This window comes from Manis javanica, chromosome 8 (genome assembly GCF_040802235.1).
Source record: "Manis javanica isolate MJ-LG chromosome 8, MJ_LKY, whole genome shotgun sequence".
NCBI classification, from domain to species: domain Eukaryota; kingdom Metazoa; phylum Chordata; class Mammalia; order Pholidota; family Manidae; genus Manis; species Manis javanica.
The window spans coordinates 66,956,363-66,970,809 of NC_133163.1; the positions used below are offsets into that span (position 1 = coordinate 66,956,363).

General features: G+C 36.0%; 1 protein-coding gene and 1 pseudogene across 6 annotated transcripts in view; one reads left to right on the top strand and one right to left on the bottom strand.

Moving 5' to 3' along the window:
• The window catches only part of AP4S1 (adaptor related protein complex 4 subunit sigma 1), a 75,031-nt gene that overhangs the window by 42,571 nt on the left and 18,013 nt on the right, over nucleotides 1–14,447 (bottom strand). The gene's annotated exons all lie outside the window — the stretch shown is intronic.
• LOC140843099 (small nuclear ribonucleoprotein G pseudogene) lies at nucleotides 2,793–11,965 on the top strand (annotated as a pseudogene).

Sequence of the window (14,447 nt, forward strand, 5' to 3'; positions counted from 1 at the left end):
AATATTGTCACAGTACATTCTTATTAACTGAAGTCTGTACTTTATTCCTTACATTTTATTGAATGTCTTTTTTCTGTCCCTGGTCCCCATCTAGGATACCATATTACATTTAATCATTATGTTTCTTTGGAATCGTCATGTTTCTCTTGGCTCTGACAGTTTTTCATGCTTTCCTTGTTTTTGATGACCTTGACAGCTTGAAGAATATTGGTCAAGTATTTTATAAATGTCCTTCTTGGGATTTGTCTGATGTTTTTTTCATGACTAGACTGTGTTATGAGTTTTGGGGAGGAAGACCACAGAGATAATGGGCCATTTTATCACTTCATATCAAGGGCATATACTACCAACATGACCTATTGCTGTTGATACTGATGCTGGTCCCCTGGCTGAGGTAGTTTTTGCCAGGTTTCTCTACTGTAAAGTATTCCTTCCCTTTCCATACTGTACTCTTTGGAAGGAAGTCATTACATAGCCCATATTTAAGGGGTGGGGAGTTACATTCCATCTCTTTGAGGGAGAAGTACCTACATAAATTATTTGGAATGCTGCACAGGAGATATCTGTTCTATTCCATTATTTATGCATGTATGTATGTATGTATGCATGTATGTATTCATTTGTATCAGCAAGGACTCATGGATATTTGATTTTATATTTTGGGTTATAAGCCAATATGACCCAATGATTTTAAATTTCAGAACCTGCTAAAGGACAATGACCCAAAGTTTGAAAAACACTATATTAGAACATAAGCTTGTGGGTACAGTCTATATGTTCAGATCTTTGCCTACTATATAGTAAGCATCCAATAAATGTTTGTTGAATGAATGAAAGCTTTTTTTAGCAATAATTTTTCTTTAAAAAAAATCACATAGTATTCAAATAAAGCAGACATATAAAGTACCCTGGTACCACAACTGCTGGCCCAAATCCTGTTCATCCTACCAAAGACATAACCAATGTTTTTAAATTTAGTGCACATCCTAGATTCTAGACCTCTTCTATACTTGCACATGTAAAAAAGCATGCATGTGTACTAACTTTATTTTATAAACATAAATGTGACCAATGAACTCTAAAATGTCAGAAGGGTAGCCTAGTGTATATTCTCTTCAGGCACCTTTAAATGAACCTGTTCCACTCACAAAAGCCTGGCTGGATCCTATAAAAGGGCACTAAAGAGATGTGTTTGGGATTCATCAAAAGGACCTCATGCTGAGCCAGCCTAGCTCAAGCTTTCCTCGGTCTTTGTCCCCTTGATGCAGTGCCTCAGCTCCCATTCTTTGTTGGCCTGGACTCTTTAATGTCCTAGCTGGGGTTCCCTGACTCGCCCAGGGTCTGATCTTTGGGTTTGCCCTCCAGGGCTAACACTCCACTGCAGTGTCAACTAGGCCTAGTATCTACGTTACAGAGTGATGGATGAGATTAAATGAGGTAAATGATATAATTCTTGGTAAACATTTAGCACACTGACTTCTTTCATTTCTTCCCTTTATTTATTTTAAACCAGAAAAAATGCTGATGAGGCTATGAGGAAATACACACACACACACACACACACACACACATAGTTATTAGTGATCCCCTAAACTGTTACAAATTTTTCTACAATGTAACCTTGTAGAATGTTATAAAAAATCATGAAAATGACTGTCTCTTTTAACACAAGCATTTCAGCTTAGGGAACCTATCCTAACATATAATTTAAAATCCATATACATGAAAATGTTTATAGCAATAGTATTTATAATAGTGAAAAATGAAACAAGCCCAGATACTACAAACTGAGAACCAAATATTGAATGCACACCAACTTGATGTTTTTAACCATTAAAAAAATGCAGACTATGCAAAAGATTGGAAAAATGTGGATAAAATAATGCTAAGTCACAAAATCAGAACAACAAAGTCTATACCCATATGGGTTACAACTATGTGGAAGAAACATCTAAATGAAGATCAAAGACCAGACAGAAATCATTCAAAAACAAGAAGTAAAAAAAGAAAATAAAAGAAGAAAAAGAGACCAGACAGACGAACTGTGAAAACTTTATGCTGAGAAAGAAGCCAGTCAAAAGGATGATGTATTATATGATGACGTGAAATGTCCAGAATAGGCAAATGTACAGAGAAAGAAAGTAAATTAAGGGTTTGGAGGGTGGGGTCTTAGAGGCATGGCATCACACAAATAGGACATAAAAGCCATTGAATTGTACACTTTAAATGGGTGAATTGTATGGTATGTGAGTTATATCTCAATAAAGCTGTTGAAAAAAGAGACAGACACACTGGGACTGATCAGACAATTTGGAAGAGCTCCCCATGGTCAAAGGCTAGAATGACTTGAACAACAAATAATAGTATTGGCCTATAATAAAATAAGTATACATGAGTAAATACTGATACAAGTACATGTCTGAATAAATAAATGGGACAGAAGAACCCCAAATACATGTTTCCCCTGCTATTCCAAAGTAGAGAGCTCCTATGAAAACTTCTATAAACCAAAATGGTGTAATGTGAAGAAACAATTGCCATTAATTTATATGGAAATTTTTTTTTAGTGTCTCCAGACCTAAAAATAACCTGTCTTAGGCTTTTCTGATACCTTAGGACACATCTTGCTGAGGGAAGACGAAATAAATCCAGGTAAAGCACAGATGCTCACAGACACTGTTTGAAGCCACTGCACTTGCTGCCAGGGATGCTGAGTGTGGCTCCCAGGGAGGGGTCTGGGGCGCCACTTGCTGCTCAGGTTGTGCACTACTTTGATAATGGCTCACTGCAAAACAACTGCTGAATGCTGTTTTTGTTGTTCACCTTTTTCCATAAAAGCAAAAATCCTTTTTGGATTTCTTTTGGTTAGTGAAACAGGTACTAATGTAGGCCTTTTGCAAAAGCGACATGATGTAATGCAAACTTTCGAAAAGTGAGGGATACCTGTATATATTGATATTCTCAAGAGGTGGCGTTTAATTTCCCCCACCCATTGGAGGGTGAGCTGGACTTAGTGACTCACTTCCAAAGAATGGAGTATGGAAACAGTAAAGAGTAACTTTACAGGACAGAAACCTAGCACACACCACCTCAACAAAGTGATGAAGGCCAACAGCAGCAGGAATGCCATGTTCCTTGGATATGACATGATGAGAGGAACTTCCACCCTGTGCTAGTCTTCCCAGCACCCATGACCCCAACTAATCATGAGAAAATACAGTAGACAAACCCAAATTAAGGGACATCTAAAAAAAAATCTGACCTGTATTCCCTAAAACAGTCAAGGTTATGAAAAACAAGTAAAGTGTGAGAAACTGTCACAAATCAGAGGACATTAAGGAAATAATGATGACTAGATACAAAGTAGAACCCTGGAGGGGATCCTGGAACAGAAAAAGGACATTAGTGAAAAACTGGTGAAGTGAAAATAGTCTGAAGTTAGTTAATAATAATGCTCCCCATGTTGGTTTTTTGATTGACAAATGCATCACAACAATATGAGATGATAACATTAGGGAACATTAAAGAGCCATTATCGAAGTAGCACACAACCTGAGCAGCAAGTGGCGCCCCAGACCCCTCCCTTGGAGCCATACTCAGCGTCCCGGCAGCAAGTGCCGTGGCTTCAAACAGCGTCTGTGAGCATCTGTGCTTTATCTGGATTTATTTCGTTTTTCCCTCAGCAAGATGTGTCCTAAGGTATCAGAAAATCCACATATACTTTTGACTCCCCAAAAACTTAACTAAACTTAACTACTAATAGTCTACTGTTGACTGGAAGTCTCACTGATAACATAAACAGTCTGTTAACACGTATTTGGTATATTATATGTATCATATATTGTATTCTTACAATAAAGCTAGAGAAAGCAATTTTTCAAATCTTGGGGAGATTATTGCAAATCTCCCCAAGATTTTCCAATATATTGTAAAAAATCTGTGTGACAATATAAAGAAATTCCCTGTATTATCTTTGCAACTCTTTTACAAATCTAAAATTGTTCCAAATAAAGTTTATTTAAAAAACAAAACAAAACAGAGAGGGGTATAAGTATTTGTATTAAAGAGAAGAGGGCTTGTTTGTTGGTATGTCTGTCTGAGTGTGCAAGCCTATTTCATATTGGTTGTATTAGTAGTATTTGGTTACATGCTTAAATATCTAAAATTTTATCAGCATGATATAGATGTTTAGGTATGACAGCCATTTCTATTAACATTCTCATACCTCAGTCTTCCCTTTTTTCTTTTAGCTAAGAGGCATGCTAATTTAGTAGATGAGGTGTGTGTAGTTTAAGACATTATATTTCACCTCAAGAAATTACAAAAATGCATTTAGACCTTTATGTTAACACCATCACAAAAATTAACTCCCAACAGATTATAGACCTAAATGTAAGAGGCAGAACTATAGGCCTTTTAGAAGAAACAGATTGAAGACCAAAAGCACAGTCCATTACAAAAAAAACTAATAATGAAATCAGATTGAGAAACTCATGCTTCAAAAGATACCATTAAGAAAATGAAGTTATAGACTGGGAGAAATTATTTGTAAATCATTATGTCTGATAAAGGACTTTCTAGAGTATATAAAAGACTCTAATAAGACAAGCAACATAATGTAAAAAATGGACAAAGGGTTTGAAAATACATCTGAACAGAGGATATATGAATGGCTAATAAGTACATGAAAAGATGCCATATCGTTAATCTCTAGGAAAATGCAAATTAAAACCACAAGATGCCACGTGAATGCCTACACAAAATCAGAAAATAAGAAGTGTGGGACAGCATGTGGTGACACTGGACCTCTCAAACAGTGCTAGTAGGAAAGTAAATATTACAGCCACTTTGAAGAACAATTTGGCAGTTTCCTTAAAGTTAAACACAAACTTACCATATGACCCAGCAATTCTACTTCTAAGAGAAATTAAATCACATGTACACAAAAAAGACTTGTACATGATTGTCAGTAGAAGCATTATTCATAACAGCTAAAAAGTGTAGACAATCCAAATCTCCACTGGCTAATGAATGGAGAAACAAATGTGCTATATCTGCACACAATGGAAAACGATTCAGCAATAAAAGGGAACAAAATACTTTTACATGCTACAATGATTACTCTTGAAAACATTATGTTAAATGAAAGAAGCTAAATGCAAAATACTACCTATTGTATGATTCTATTAATATGAAATGCCCAGAAAATGCAAATCTATAGAAACAGAAAGTGTATTAGCGGTTACCCAAGGTCATGACAGAGAGGGGTGGGGGATGGGGTGGAGTTTCTTTTTGGGGTGATAAAAATCTTAAACACTGGATATATTTGTGTGGTAATATTTGTACAACTTCATAAATTTACTAAAAATCATTGTACATGTACTGTATGTTATACAAAGGTCAGAGCCACTATGAAATAATAAATGAAAAGGAAGGAATTACACCAAAATGCATTTTATTTAAATCTGGATGGTTTAAACTAGGGGCAATTTTTATTCTCTATTCTTATTTAGCTTTATTTACCGAATTTTTAAAGATGTGTTACTTTTTTGTGGCATATACAAGGTTTGTTTAAAAAGTGCTGGGTTGTATTATATAATTTTATGAAATTATCCAACTGAAAAATAAATGTCCACTCTGAACAATGAAGCTTTTGTTTCATTTATTGTGGCATTTCTAAATGCCATACTTCTTTAAAATATGTACTCTTTTCCAAAGAGGATGTGCTGAGAGCATCTAATCGGCATGGACTACACATAGGAAACATGGAAATAGCAACTGCTAGATTCTATTTGCCACACCACAGTGATTCTCCACAAGCCTCAAAGTTATTCAGCTGTTTCTGAATTTCTCCATCATTAAATGAGAGGAAATAATACTGGTCAGTCACATATTTTTTTCATCTAATTCAGAGCACCTCCCTCAGAGTTTGCAATAAGTTACATATTTCTTTTTAATACACTAAAATAGCTTGTTTCTTTGCTTCAGAATATACCAGAATTCTACAATGGTTCAGTTTTCTCATCTGTCAACTGGGAATAACAGCTACCTCACAGACCAGATGTGAGATAAAGTAAATATAAAGCACTCAAAAGAGTCTCCCTTTTCCCTCCTCATCCTTCCAGTATAGCTTAGATATTCTTCCCAGCAGATTCTTTCTACACAGATCTTAAGATTGCAATGGACCCTTGAATGATGTGGGGGCTGGGGACACCTGCCTCAATGCTGTCAAAAATCCACACATACTTTTGACTCCCCAAAAACTTAACTACTAATAGTCTACTGTTGACTGGAAGTCTCACTGATAACATAAACAGTCTATTAACACATATTTGGTATATTATATGTATCATATATTGTATTCTTACAATAAAGCTAGAGAGAACAATTTTTCAAATCTTGGGGAGACTCCCCAAGATTTTCCAATATATTGTAAAAAATCTGTGTGTAAGTGGCCTGTGCACTTCGAACCTGTGCTGTTCAAGGTCAACTGTACTAAATTTTTATTTCAAGAAACCTGTCACCGATTCTGCCTTTCTTTCCATCCATTCTCTTTCCTCCCCTGTCCCTCATCTCTGTCTTTCTTGAAATCTCTCCTTTATGACTGAGAATACATTCTCATAGCTTCACTTAAGACTTTTCATTTCTGTTAAATCCCTGAGTCACTCAGGAATTATTTCAACCACATTTGATTAATTTGGCATTAAACACATTTGTATGTGTGCTGCTTTTCTTACTTAAATGGTTTTTAAAAGGTTAACACACTTTAAAATATTAAATTCCAATCAAATTCAGGATTTGTGTAAATCCTGAAGCTACCACTTCTGTAGGAAAAATTAAGAAAATACTTTGAGAACAACTTTAATAGTCTGATTTCCTATTTTTCTAGCAGTATATCTGAAAAATGTCTAAATCTTCATGTGACTCTCAGATCTTGATCTAAAGCTATTTTGGTAAATTGATCAAAAAGTCTTACCAAATTCTGGTCCAAGAATTTGGTAAATCCAAATAAGTGTGGTTACTTGTAAATTTCAGAAATACACAAATAAAGCAGAGATAAACTGCGTTTTACTGAAAAGTGTTGATATTCTATTTTTGAAGATGTTTAAGTATCACACTTTCTATCCTAAATTAGGGAGAAGAATTTTTATGGTCTTTATAGCAATCTGATTCAGGAAGCGGGGGTGGGGGGGGTAGAAAAGTCATATTTCAAAAACTGAGGATGAGGAATTTATACACTATAAATAGACCATTACATTGTCTATTTGAAAGTACTTGTTTTATTTTTATTCATTAGTCATCTGTGTGTGTGTGTGTGTGTGTGGAGTGGACTGAGGGATTGAGAATAGATTGATTGTCAGTCATTTGCCACAGAGGTACTATCAGATCTGATGGTGGTGGGAGGCGGCCCCCCATTTAGAGATATAAACTGTTGATGGCTGGAATTCAAAAGAGCCTGCAGTTGTTGATAGCTTCCCTTCCACTCTTGTTAGGACAGAAAGCCTGCTGTCAGGCAAGTACTCAAACTCAACCTTCCCATTACTCACATAATGCAGATAACAATATGTATCTTTCAAAACCAAAATAAAATTTTTTTTTCTAAAATTACCTTTTAGAAGGTAATTTTAGAAAAAATTATTTGGTTTTAGTATGTAGCATTGTTTTGAAATTTAAAATAACATTAAAATAGGGGATAAAAGTTTTTGACAAAATATGAGCATGGGTTAAAAACTGAAGAAACACCTCTGTGTTGGCAGTCTTACTCTTAATTGTTCAGTTAAAATTAGCCATACAAATGAAATACTTGCACTTAGTGGCTAAAATTCTTTATAGAATTTCTGAATTAACAAAGACATCCAATATTTTAATTTCAGAAAAGAGGCAGCAGGGACCAGAGATCTAGGAAGTCTCACGGCTGGGATCATCCTCCCAGGACTTGCTATTGTGACGTTACAATGCATCAAGCATCAAGACGGAGGAACTACAGAAGAGAACTTGGATTAGTACTTACTACTTCCCATTCTATAAAGTGGTGAATCAAATTACCCGTCCAAACTGGAAAGATTTCAAACCAGGTGTCCTGGATTTTGATAAATTTAACTTCTGTATTTCTTAAATTAGAATCTGTTCATTTTTGTTGGACATCTGATTTCCAATTAAAACTGTGAAAGACATACAAAGATAGATTTTTCTTATACAATTTTTCCTCTTTTCAAGAGTAGTGATCTCCTAATAACATTGCATTAAGATTCAAATGACAGGACTGTAAATGCTCTTACAAGGTCAGGTGCAATGTTACAGATTTTACATTCAAATCAAACTAAAGCAGTTTAGATTTAAAAGTTGATTTGCTGATGGCTCCTATCATTATGTGTCAAAGAAAGAAGAAACAAATATATGAAATCTGGGAGGCAGAGGAATCTCACTTTACACAAAATGTATCTCTAAGAAGTTGACTATAAACTGAATGTAAGTACAATACTGGAATTGTGGGAAATGTTTCTATAAAACAATCATTCCATAATTTTTCTGCAATTAATTTGTTTCAACATTATAAAGTCTAACATTCACAGTACCTTGGAAAAAATTAGTTCATACAAGAAAGTAATACTATGAAACTACACCTTTGTATTAAAGTTATTATTTAAGATCTTTCTAATAAATAAAGTACATCTTGAGTTATAATCAAACACTATTTAAAGCTACATGAATGTTTTGGGGGCCTGAAAATATCACCTAGAAAATGATGGCTCCAATAACAAATTATTTTTGAAGATCATCAGTCTAAAAAAGCAATATAATACAGATTACTGTATTAAGCTTCAATCTGGAGATCAGTTTACTGACCCAACAGTATCTTTTTTGTTAGTGACATGGCCACAACTAACTCTAATTCAAATGAGTACTTAATGATCTAATGTATGATAGTGGTCATCAAAGACTTCCACTGCCATAATATGAAAGGCATTATTCACTCTTTGTAATATGATGTGTGAATATGGCCCAACAAACCAACTCACAAAGAAAGATAATAACAACGGAAAGCAAACAGGGCTTACTACACAGCCAGGCACTACTTGGAACACTTTACCTACATTCATTTAATCTTCATAACAACTCCTTGAATTAGAGACGGTTTTTGTCTCCACTTTACAGACGTGAAAACTGAGTCACTTGCCAAAGATCATTGAGTAAAATGGTGGAGGAAGGACCTAATTCACCTGGCTCTGGCATCTGTGCTCTCACCCATTGCTCTTTACCTTCAGGTTTGCCTCAGGACTCCTGCGATCTGGTGCTGGCTGTAATGTGACTATGGACACATAATCTCACTCCCCATTCACTAGTGTCAATCTAGCACTGGCCAGTTGTACCCTCTACACAAATGCTTTCACTGGCTAATGTGCATATTTTGGCAGTTTCAATCTTGACCCTATAGCACACCATAAAAGGCACAACACTTAAAGATTATTTACTTTTAGTTGATCTCAACATGGAGCCTAAAATGCCTCAGAGTGGCTCAATCAAATAATGTTAAAATTTAGGACAGCAAAGCTCATACTACTATATTTACATTGTTTAACATTGTGATTAGACCTAAACTTCCAAAATTCTTATGTCCAATTTGCTCTCTTAATGAGTTTGGCTAATCTCCCTTTCTACTTCCAATAAATAAAACATACCCAGCAAATGCTGTCCAAGGCAAGTTTGCAGACGCATATCTGAATATAGTATCACTCTTGTTAGATCAGATGTCAGGGTAAACTAGCAGAGCCTTTCAGGCGGCCTACTTGGTGTCCTTTATCCAGGAGCACTTTTTGCTTTTCTAAATTTCATAATAAAGTATAGCCAGCAACAGGATACAGGTCCCAGTAAAAATGTAAATAAGAGATTAAAATTGTCAGACAAAAGCTTGCCCAACTGCTGCCCAGAGGATAGTCATACTTAAATTTGTACTCATTTGTATCTCACAATCTTTGAATAGAAAAAATGTCACAATTACTTCAGTAGTGATCAAATAAAAATATTTCAATGGTAGGGCAATAATAAATAACTTTAGTATAAATAGCAGGCAATTTAAACTTTAAAACGCCAAGAGTGTAGAGACAAGGGAATGCTGATATCAGCAGAGTATTTAGGGAAGCTCCCTGAATCCCCTCACAAAAAATAGTGAAAGCAGCAAGGATAGAAAAAAAAATTCTTCAGGTAACGTCTTTACCGAAAAACAGGTGAAAAACATTCCCTGTAAATTTAGAACACCAATAGGCAGGGTCAAACTACTCTTCGCTAAAAGAATGGGGTAGCCACAGCTGTGCCAGCCGAGGTGGAGGTTTGAAAATGTGGCTTTTTAAGGGTCAAAAGAACCAAAAAACCCAGAAATCACCAACAAGTTATCATCCAAAAGAAAGGGTCTCCCTTTAAGTGAGAACCCTAGGAGTGAATCCAGGAACACAGTGAAACTGGGAGGAGGCCTGGCAGGATCCCTTTTGCCAATGAATGCAAGGAAAGGTCCCATCTAGGACTCCGAAAACTCAGGAACACCCCATGGAAGCTCTTTTGCAGAGGAACAGACACTTCTTTGGGGAGAAACTGTTAAGGATAGAACACAATCTATGTAGGTAGCTAGGCTGACAATTGCTAAATCAAGCTGATCAAGTTTAGTTACGTTTACTAAAACTGATACAACTACACACAGGTGCTGCCTGGGATGACACATAGGAAGAAGCATCTTGCATCCTCCATGGAGCAGTATTTTTGTCAAAAAAATTGAAACCTGAATCAAACCTAATCTCTAGATCTAACTTCTAGTTTATAGAAAATTTGGAGGAGAAATGAATATGCTAAATAATACCATAAAATGAAATAAGCCAAATGTGGGAAGTTCTACAGGGTAAAAATCCTGGTCTCTACAACAAATAAATGGCATGACAGTGTGGGGGTGAAGAGAAGGCAAATCAAAAAAGACCTAAAGACACATCAACTAAAGGAAAGATAGGGATTTTGTTTGGATCCTAATCTGAAAGTACCAACTCTTTAAAAAAATTTTTTTTTTGATAATTGGGGGAAATTGAATATGAACTGGGAATTACACTGCATAAAGGAATTACTATTAATTTTGTAGCTGTGAAATTGGTATTAGGAGATATGTATAGATAGATATAATAATCTGTTAAAGATACTCAGAGAGGTATGTACTCATGAAATAATATAATGTCTGGGATTTACTTTAAAAAATTTCTGGGATCCGCCATCTGCCAAGCGACCATGAGGGAGGCCATGAATTCTGCTTCTTGGCATCTCTAAGATTCTCAAGCAGATGCTATGGGCAAAGCTTTCCCTATTAGTTGAAAAAGGGTAACTTCAATGATAACTTATTATGGACAAGAAGTTATCATTGAAAATAAATGTTGGCAGATATGTGGAAGGAATAATGGGAGGTCTGATTCCTTTTTATGAATCTTGTGGCAGATGACTGTGTGGAGATGGCAACTAGTGGCCAACAGAACAGCATTGGAATGGTGGTAAGATGAGGAAACAGTATCATCATGTTAGGGGCCTTGGAGTGAGAATAAACGAACGCTGTAGTCACCGGAGAAATCAACAGCTCCCATATGTCCCCTCTCCATATTGCTCTGATATCAAAATGGGATCATGTACATGTTCATGACTTTGAAAATTTTTTTTGTTAAACTTTAGTAATAGTAAAAAAAAAATTTCTCACACACAAAAAAGTGGAATCAATGAAATAAGAATGGCAGAATCTTGATAACTGCTGAAAATGACGGTTCATTAGTTCATTAGTCTTCATAATTTTTTAAATTATTTTTTTTTATTTTGTTATCATTAATCTACAATTACATGAAGAGCATTATGTTTACTAGGCTCTCCCCCTCACCAAGTTCCCCCCACAAACCCCATTACGGTCACTGTCCATCAGCATAGCAAGATGTTGTAGAATCACTACTTGTCTTCTCTGTGCTGCACAGCCCTCCCTTTCCCCCACCCGCCACATTATACCTGCTAATCATAATACCCCTTTTGCTCTTCCCCACCCTTATCTCCCCCTACCATCCCATTCTACCCAGTCCCTTTCCCTTTGGTAACTGTTAGTCCATTCTTGGGTTCTGTGAGTCTGCTGCTGTTTTGTTCCTTCAGTTTTTCTTTGTTCTTTTACTCCACAGATGAGTGAAATCATTTGGTATTTGTCTTTCTCCACTTGGCTTATTTCATTGAGCATAATACCCTCTAGCTCCATCCATGTTGTTGCAAATTGTAGGATTTGTTTTCTTCTTATGGATGAATAATATTCCATTGTGTATATGTACCACGTCTTCTTTATCCATTCATCTACGGATGGACACTTAGGTTGCTTCCATTTCTTGGCTATTATAAATAGTGCTGCGATAAACACAGGGGTGCATCTGTCTTTTTCAAACTGGGCTGCTGCATTCTTAGGGTAAATTCCTGGAAGTGGAATTCCTGGGTCAAATGGTAAGTGTATTTTGAGCATTTTGAGGAACCTCCATACTGCTTTCCACAATGTTTGAACTAATTTACATTCCCACCAGAAGTGTAGGAGGGTTCCCCTTTCTCCACAACCTTGCCAACATTTGTTGTTGTTTGTCTTTTGGATGGTAGCCATCCTAACTAGTGTGAGGTGATATCTCATTTAATTTGCATTTCTCTGATAACTAGCAATGCGGAGCATCTTTTCACGTGTCTGTTGGCCATCTGAATTTCTTCTTTGGAGAACTGTCTGTACAGCTCTTCTGCCCATTTTTTAATTGCATTATTTGCTTTTTGTTTGTTGAGGTACATGAGCTCTTTATATATTTTGGATATCAACCCTTTATTGAATCTGTCATTTACAAATATATTCTCCCATACTGTAGGGTACCTTTTTGTTCTACTGATGGTGTCCTTTGCTGTACAGAAGCTTTTCAGTTTGATGTAGTCCCACTTGTTCATTTTTGCTTTTGTTTTCCTTGTCCAGGGAGATATGTTCATAAAGAAGTCGCTAATGTTTATGTCCAAGATATTTTTGCGTATGTTTTTTTCTAAGAGATTTATGGTTTCATGACTTACATTCAGGTCTTTGATCCATTTCAAATTTACTTTTTGTGTATAGGGTTAGACAGTGACCCAGTTTCATTCTCTTACATGTAGCTGTCCGGTTTTGCCAGCACCATCTGTTGAAGAGACTGTCATTTCCCCATTGTATGTCCATGGCTCCTTTATCATATATCAATTGATCATATACGTTTGGCTAATGTCTGGAGTCTCTAATCTGTTTAACTGGTCTGTGGCTCTGTTCTTGTGCCAGTACCAAATTGTCTTGATTATTATGGCTTTGTAGTAGAGCTTGAAGTTGGGGAGTGAGATTCCCCCCACTTTATTCTTCTTTCTCAGGATTGCTTTGGCTATTTGGGGTCTTTGGTGTTTCCATATGAATTTTTGAACTATTTGTTCCAATTCGTTAAAGAATGTTGTTGGTAATTTGATAGGGATTGCATCGAATCTGTATATTGATTTGGGCAGGATGGCCATTTTGACAATATTAATTCTTCTTAGCCAAGAGCATGGGATGAGTTTCCATTTGTTAGTGTCCTCTTTAATTTCTCTTAAGAGTGTCTTATAGTTTTCAGGGTATAGGTCTTTCACTTCTTTGGTTAAGTTTATTCCTAGGTATTTTATTCTTTTTGATGCAATTGTGAATGGAATTGTTTTCCTGATTTCTCTTTCTATTGGTTCATTGTTAGTGTATAGGACAGCTACAGATTTCTGTGTGTTAATTTTGTATCCTGCAACTTTGCTGTATTCCTATATTAGTTCTAGTAGTTTTGGAGTGGAGTCTTTAGGGTATTTTATGTACAATATCATGTCATCTGCAAATAGTGACAGGTTGACTTCTTCTTTACCAATCTGGATTCCTTGTATTTCTTTGTTTTGTCTAATTGCCGTCGCTAGGACCTCCAGTATGTTGAATAACAGTGGGGAGAGTGGGCATCCCTGTCTTGTTCCCAATCTCAGAGGAAAAGCTTTCAGCTTCTCACTGTTCAGTATGATGTTGGCTGTGGGTTTATCATATATGACCTTCATTATGTTGAGGTACTTGCCCTCTATACCAATTGTGCTAAGAGTTTTTATCATGAATGGATGTTGAATTTTGTCGAATGCTTTTTCAGCATCTACGGAGATGATCATGCGGTTTTTGTCCTTATTTTTGTTGATGTGATGGATGATGTTGATGGATTTTCAAATGTTGTACCATCCTTGCATCCCTGGGATGAATCCCACTTGGTCATGGTGTATGATCCTTCTGATGTATTTTTGAATTCTGTTTGCTAATATTTTATTGAGCATTTTTGCATCTACATTCATCAGGGATACTGGTCTGTAATTTTCTTTTTTGGTGGGGTCTTTGCCTGGTTTTGGTATTAGGGTGATGT